The sequence below is a fragment of the Sceloporus undulatus genome, chromosome 3, assembly GCF_019175285.1.
Source record: "Sceloporus undulatus isolate JIND9_A2432 ecotype Alabama chromosome 3, SceUnd_v1.1, whole genome shotgun sequence".
Taxonomy (NCBI): Eukaryota; Metazoa; Chordata; class Lepidosauria; order Squamata; family Phrynosomatidae; genus Sceloporus; species Sceloporus undulatus.
The window spans coordinates 44,831,609-44,838,860 of NC_056524.1; positions in this window are offsets into that span (position 1 = coordinate 44,831,609).

The window sequence follows — 7,252 nt, forward strand, 5'->3', positions numbered from 1 at the left end:
TATAAAAAATTGTCAAGTAAAACTAGATTCCATATCAAATTCATATATTTTAAACAAAGGCAATCGTATAATTAAACTTACAAACACAAGTGTCTTTTTTTTTAAAAAAATGCTTGGTTTAGGATACTCTCTCCTTGTGTACACATATATCTTATTTTCCCCATTTTTTTTGCTTGATCAGATAAAACTCTCTAAAATTGGATAATCAATTAAATTCAACTTTAACCATATTTAACCATTATACAGTCATCCCTCCATATTTGCAGCTTTGATATTTGTGGATTTGATTATTAACGGATTTCATTAATATGTTCTCTCTAGGACTGTCTAGGTCCTCCAGTGCAACTCTGTGGTCAACTTTAACTAAAAGTTGCACTGAAAGACCATTTGTAGCTACTCCAGTGCCATTCTATGGTCAGTGTATGTTGGACATTGACCACAGAGTTGCACTGGAGGACCTAGAGATTCCTAGAGAGGTGTCCTTCAGGTAAATACATGGTGTTTTTGTTATTTGCAGTTTTTCCATATTCACGGGGGTCTTGTTCCCCTAACCTTAGTGAATATGGAGGGACAACTGTACTTACTGAAATTATGTTTACCTAAATCATGGCTGAGTTAAGTCCTATTGATTTCGGTGAGTATAATCTGCTTAATGCCTAAATACACTACATACCAGATTCTGTCTGATTATGGAAGCTAAGCAGGGTCAGCCTTGATTTGTACTTGGTTGGGAAACCATCAACAAATACCGGTTCTTTAGGCTACATTCCAAAGAAAGGAATTGGCAAAACCACCTCTTGAGTATTCCTTGCCTGAGAAAACCTTATGAAACTCATGGGTTCGGCATAATTTGACAGGTGAGTTGAAAGTGTGTGTGCATCCATGTGTGCACACACACACAGTGAGAGCTTAATGGTGAAGTCAGCCCATGATCAAAATATTTGCTTTGATTTAAAAAATAATAATGCAAGAAAGGAACAAAAACCCACATAGGATATGAACATTTGCTTGGCATATACATTAAAATAATGTACATATGATTTTTTTTAAGAGCTGATGTTTATAAAGTGCATTGTCATGCTCAGCCAAAGCAGTGAGCTTTTCTGACCATTGAACAATGGATGGTGAATGTTTTTCTTTACAATCTTGAACTATAAGTCTTTTAGCAAGTAAGTATGAAGAATCTAATCATTCTGATTTTTAGAGGAATTCCATGCTGCAGGAATAGCATTTAAAAAATATTTGTTGATGAGAATGGGATAGGAGCTTCTCAATGTAACCATAAATTGATAGGTAAATTTGTGTGTTCAATAAAGTATAAGAGCTTCAGTGGATAAAGTATGTTCAGTAAAGAAAACATCAGTGACTGCCAAATTCTAGTTGAGCAATACCTACTATTTGTACTTTGGCCATATCTTGAGAAGACACATCACTAGAAAAGGCAATAACACTTGCTAAGGTAGAAGGCAGCAGTAGGAAACGCAGAAGACCACATTCCAGATGATGGATAGACTCAGTCAAGAAAGTCCTAGCCTGTGTCTTCAAGACCTGAGCAAGATTGCTGTTGATAGGTTGACTTGGATGTCTCTCATTAATGGGATTGCCATAAATCAGCAGTAGTTAACCATCACCACAACCAATTGTTTGTTTCTCCCAGTTTGGGACCTATGGCACCTTACAATGAAAACAATTGTAGCCAAAAATTCACAGCATAGAAAAGTTTAAAATGTAATTAAACTGAAAAAATTCAGTTATTTGAAAGCAACCGTTGAAAAGAAAACAAATAGACAATCCAGCACATTATGTAAGGCCTGTTCCACCTAAGCGATTAGTCCTCAGAAGCCTCCCAAAACACCAAGGGTGTGTTGAACAACTTCAACAGGAAAGAAGAAACCTTTAAAGTAAACATAATTTGGCTACCAGTCCTGACAAACACCAAAATCAAGCCACAGCACATGCAAATGAGCATCACCCAGGGTCAGGGGTTTCCCAGCAGACAATGGATCATTAATTAAATAGACATAGATCGCAGATCCTCCCACCCTAAGGCCTTGCCATCCATCAACAGACCAACACACAGATTAACATGGAAATCGCTTCCTCTCAACTGAGGGTCACATAGCATATATACTCCGCACACCACCATTCTCTGATGATTCAAGCTACAGATGCAGGCAAAATGTGAGGAATAAATTTCAGGACATGACCCAAAAAACCCCCACAAAAAACGATGGATGCTGGCTGTGAAAGCCTTCAACTTCACAGTTTTATATAATGTTTGATTTCCCAAGTTCCTATCAATTCAGTAGGTCTACTGTACTTAGAATTACCAATTGGATTCAGGCCATAAACATCCTTTTAAAAAATGCTTGCTGTTTGTTGCTGATCCTTTCTCTGCTGCATAGAGCTGCTAGAAAGTGCATGCATCTTTAATGGAACTGTCAAAACCACCTCTCAGTATTCCTTGCCTAAGAGAACCATAGGATGGGCTTGCCATAAATTGGCTGACTTGAAGGTGCACAGTTGTGTGCACACACACATAGACACCAATAACAGAGACTATTTATGTAATATGGCAGTGGATCATGATGAATCTGTGGAGTTGCCAAGCACTTCCTTTCTTTCCTATTCCACCTTTAGTCTGATACAAGCTGCTACATTAATAAACCATAGAGGTACTCTAGAATAGGTCATTCTCTTTGGGGCATCCTGATATATAGTGTGAGCTTGCTGTTTCTTTGTGCTTAGCCTTGCATCCAGATTGGAAATGCTGCCAGTTGGGCACCCTTGTCCTTGCTTTATCATTTGTAGGCATGCTGAAGCAAAACTTCCTTAGGGAAAATCCCTACTTACAGCAATTCATTTGTGTTATGGAGTCACCTTGTTTTTTGTTGTTAACTGCTTCAAGTTGACCTGACTCATGGTGACCCTGTGGATGAAACCTAAGGGACTTCGGTTGGTTTGTTGTTTGACCTTGTGGATGAAACACCTCCAAGACCTCCACTGATCTGCTTAGGTCCTGCAGATTCATGTCTGTGACCTCCCTAATAGAGTCCAGCCATCTGATGTGTGGTCTTCCTCTCTTGCCTTCTCCTACTGTATCTTCTACCTTTCCTACTATTACTGTTTTTTTGTAATGAGCCCTGCCTTCTAATGATGTGGCCAAAGCAGCATCTGATCATTTTGGCTTTCAGGGACTGATCTGCTTCTCTTTTGTGCTGTCTACAGTTTCCTCAGCACTCCCCTCCAGCACCACACCCCAAATGAATTGATTTTCTTCTTACCCTCTTTCTTCACTATCCAGATAGTTTTTTTTTTAGCATCTCTGTTACATAGCTAGCTATATGCAAAGTTAAGTTACATAAGAGGTCATATAGGATTCCGGCATTTATTTTTAAAATTTAAAGGATAATAATAATAATAATAACAATAACAACAACAACAACAACAATAATAATATAATTTCCGGTCTGTTTTTCAGTGACTAATGCAGTCAGAATTGTTTCAGCTTTCTGAAGCCATCTGGTGGTAACAGAAATTGAAAACTGCATCTCAAAATTGAGAGCAAACTTTTGAATTCTCCAGAATGTTTCCTTGGTTTAAATATTAAGAAAAACAAAGCAAAGATCTATATCTAGCAGTACCCCCCCCCCCCCCCCCCAGTTTTCTTCAGGCCACAGTTATTAAGTTCTGAGAAATTTACACATTTGTTCACTACTTTATTGAAATGAAATACTAAATACAGTCGGCTCTCCATATCCATGGATTCTTTATCCACAGATTCAATCATCCACAGCTTTAAAATATTCAAAAAAAAATATATAAATTCCCAAAAGCAAACGTTAGCCATTTTATATAAGGGACAACATTTTACTAATCCATTGTATATAACAGGACTTGAACATTCATATATTTTGATATCCACAAGGGGTCCTGGAACCAAACCCGAGTGGACACCTAGAGGACATTGTACTAAATTAACTACAGTGTGCCCACAGCATACGCGGGTGCACTATATGCTGCTTTCAGCATATGCTGAAAGCAGTGCTGGAAGCAGTGCCATGCGCCGGAAGGAACAATGGCATACACTGCGAGCATGAGCCCCATTACTTGTAATGGGGCTCAAGCACACACACAATTTATTTTATGTTGGGGGGGGGGGTTCCAGAACGGATCCTCCACATAAAAGAAGGGCACACTGTTTTTCAGGACTGTATGCCGAGAGTAATCTTGGGACCGTTTAAAATGAATCCAAGGGATGCTATCCAAATGAACTCTGAATTAGAAAGACACACCATTTTTTTTACAGTGGCTACAACTCCTATGGCAGGAACTCTCTTCAATACACATTATTGCAGTCTTTAAAAGCCTGCAATATGTTTTCACAGGTTCTTTAGGACTCTTGTTTATTACTGTTTTATAGTCGTACTCTGCTTTGACTATTCATTTGCATCTCTTTGTGAATGAAAATTGCATTAGACTAAAATGATCTTATAAATTTAAATTAGAGGAAGTATGCTAAAAAAAATACAGCCGTACGTAATTTTAAAATCAAAATAAACATTAGTCTTGTTGGCGGTAGGTGGCCATCGCATTTCTTGGACAGCTCTTTGTGCCTGTATACTTCAGGATGAGATTCACCACAACAAGGGATTCCTGGCTCTGTGATTCTTAACTGAATGGCTCGAGTTGTGGGTAAAAGGATCTAATTTTCTCTCTCTCTCTTTTTTTAATTTTAATTTTCTGTTATTGACTGTGGATTCACAATTACAACACAGCTCGGAGCATGACCTTTTCTCCAGTGGAAGGCAGCTGTAATAACTCTAGGAAGCTCCATCCCCATTAACTTCAGCAACTGTCCCCAAAGAAACCGTTCTGCTTAGGTGACAGACTTTCAGACATGACATTTTAGCAACTGCCAGTGACCCTTCTATTGTCAGTCTTAATAGTAGCTTCATTTATATACCATTTTCTACCGCCTAAACAGTCTCTAAGCGGTAAGCCAATTGCCCCCAACAAGCTGGGTGCTCATTTTAGCAACCTCAGAAGGATGTAAGACTGAGTCGACCCTGAGCCCCTGGCTAGGATTGAACTCACATCCTTGTGGTTTGTGAGTGAGTGGCTGTAGTACAGGCATTTAACACATTATCAACACATCTTTCCTAATCTTATTCTCAGTCCTAGAACTGCCTTTCCTTATCCAAAAAGCAGCTAGTCTTCAAACTTATATTGGGTAAGCGTAACCAAAGTGCTATCCTGGAGAGGTTTGACAGGAACTCCCATCAACCTTATGCTTATAACAATGGTGGGGAATTCTGGGAGTTGCAGTCCAATGTTTATAGGGCTAATTTGCCCACAAGGCCACAAGAGTGTTAGAAGACTACCTTAAATCTCCATTACAACATAACTTCTTGCCACAAGTAGAGAAAATACATTTTCAAAGAGAAAACACTGAATATAATTTTTCTAAGTTAGAATTAACAGTTGACAAATTGAACACCTCTGGTAACAGTAAGACATTAGAATGCTTTACTTTGCTGTCTTGTGTTTAACAAAAACAAAGCCAAGAGAGACAGTTTGGACCCATGAAAAATAATACCTGTTGCTCTGTATCAGAATTTCACCTGGAATTTCATTAGACATCAAATAGGTAAAAGCATGATCTTGGTAGATGCACAGTAAAACATCCTGAAATATTTAAAGGCTAACATTTGCATTGTTGAGAACAAGATGAATGATGTCAGACTCTTAAAACAGCATCCCTCCCACGTTCAGGAGGAAGCATTGTTTCCATTTTGCCAGCTGACACAGATACCAGGCATGTTAGATCCACATAGCTGGTACTTTACACTCTGCCCTGGCAGCCAGCTCCCAAGCATCTACTTCTAAAATGTGCAGCAACAAGGCAGTTAGTGACAAGTGCATGTCTGTTTACAGTTATACAGAACAAGCTGCTGAAGCCAGGGCACTGTTCCCACTCCATGCATTTTCCCCTTATCTTTATATAAGCAGGGTGTATTGAAGCCTTCCCCAAAATAATGTCTTACAGATATTTTGGATTGCAACTCCCAGCATTGCAGTCCTGACAATAGACCATGTTGACTGGGGTGATGAAAGCTGAAATCCAAAATGGCTGCCTTGCAAAATGAAAGGCATCAGGTTGTAGAAAACAGACACATAGCATAATCTTGTCCTAATTCCATCAGATACACTGATTTCCTATAGAAGATATAGTTTTGTTGAATAGTCTGTGACATACTCAAGAAATTATACATTTTTTTTAATTATTCACTAGCATACCATCTAGACACAATTTGCAGAAAACCAATGGCATGTGTTTCTTTATATGAGTGTTCAAGCCATTATGTCAGACTGATTTAGACTCTGAATTAATCTAAACGTTGGCCATTTAAAAGAAAAACAAACAGCTGCTCCTTATCATATTGTAAAGCTTCATAGAGAATGGCTCAGTGTATAGCACCATTTTGATTGATAAACAGTATTAATGAGCAAAATCGCACATCATGCAAGTAGATTTCCAAGCTGCACAAGGAATTCTGCCTATTCCCTCTTGCAGAACATAAGTTATAAAGAATCTCTTCAACTACCCTGAGCAAATTTAGAGAGAGCATACAGGGATGCATGGGGGAGGAGCAACTGCCAGATTATTTCATCCATGGAAGCCATTTGGTCAGCAGATGAGAGTAATTGGGTAGAATGGACAATGTTTTAACAAACAAATGAAATACAGAACAGGCTTCTGTATCTTACTTTAAATTAGGGAGAGGTAACTGCTGGAAGGCAGGGGGCCTGCATGAGCCTCTCCCCATGAGGCCTATAGGGCAGCACACCCCTTTAATTTTATTATTTTAAAAACATTCAAGCCTGTAGGGAGTCACTTTTGTTGTCTGTTTAAAATAGGCTTAAAACAGCATGGGGGATCCAGCATGATGAAAATGCCCCAATGTCTGCTAGAGGCTACTGGGGGCAACACAATCTTTTGATTCCTGAGGTCCACTAAAACAGTTCGGAGAGGGTGAGGGGAGAGCTGCACGTAGTTCACGGGCCACACTTTGCCCACTCTTGCTCTGAATGAATCAATATAAATTGTAAATAATATGCCCTGCTAATAAATTAAGTTTTAATATCTTAATTATCAAGGTGTATAACATACAAAAATAGAACACAAAGAAAGCTTAGTCTTATGGGTTTTTTTTAAAAGTTCAATTGTTTTTTCATATAATATATATAT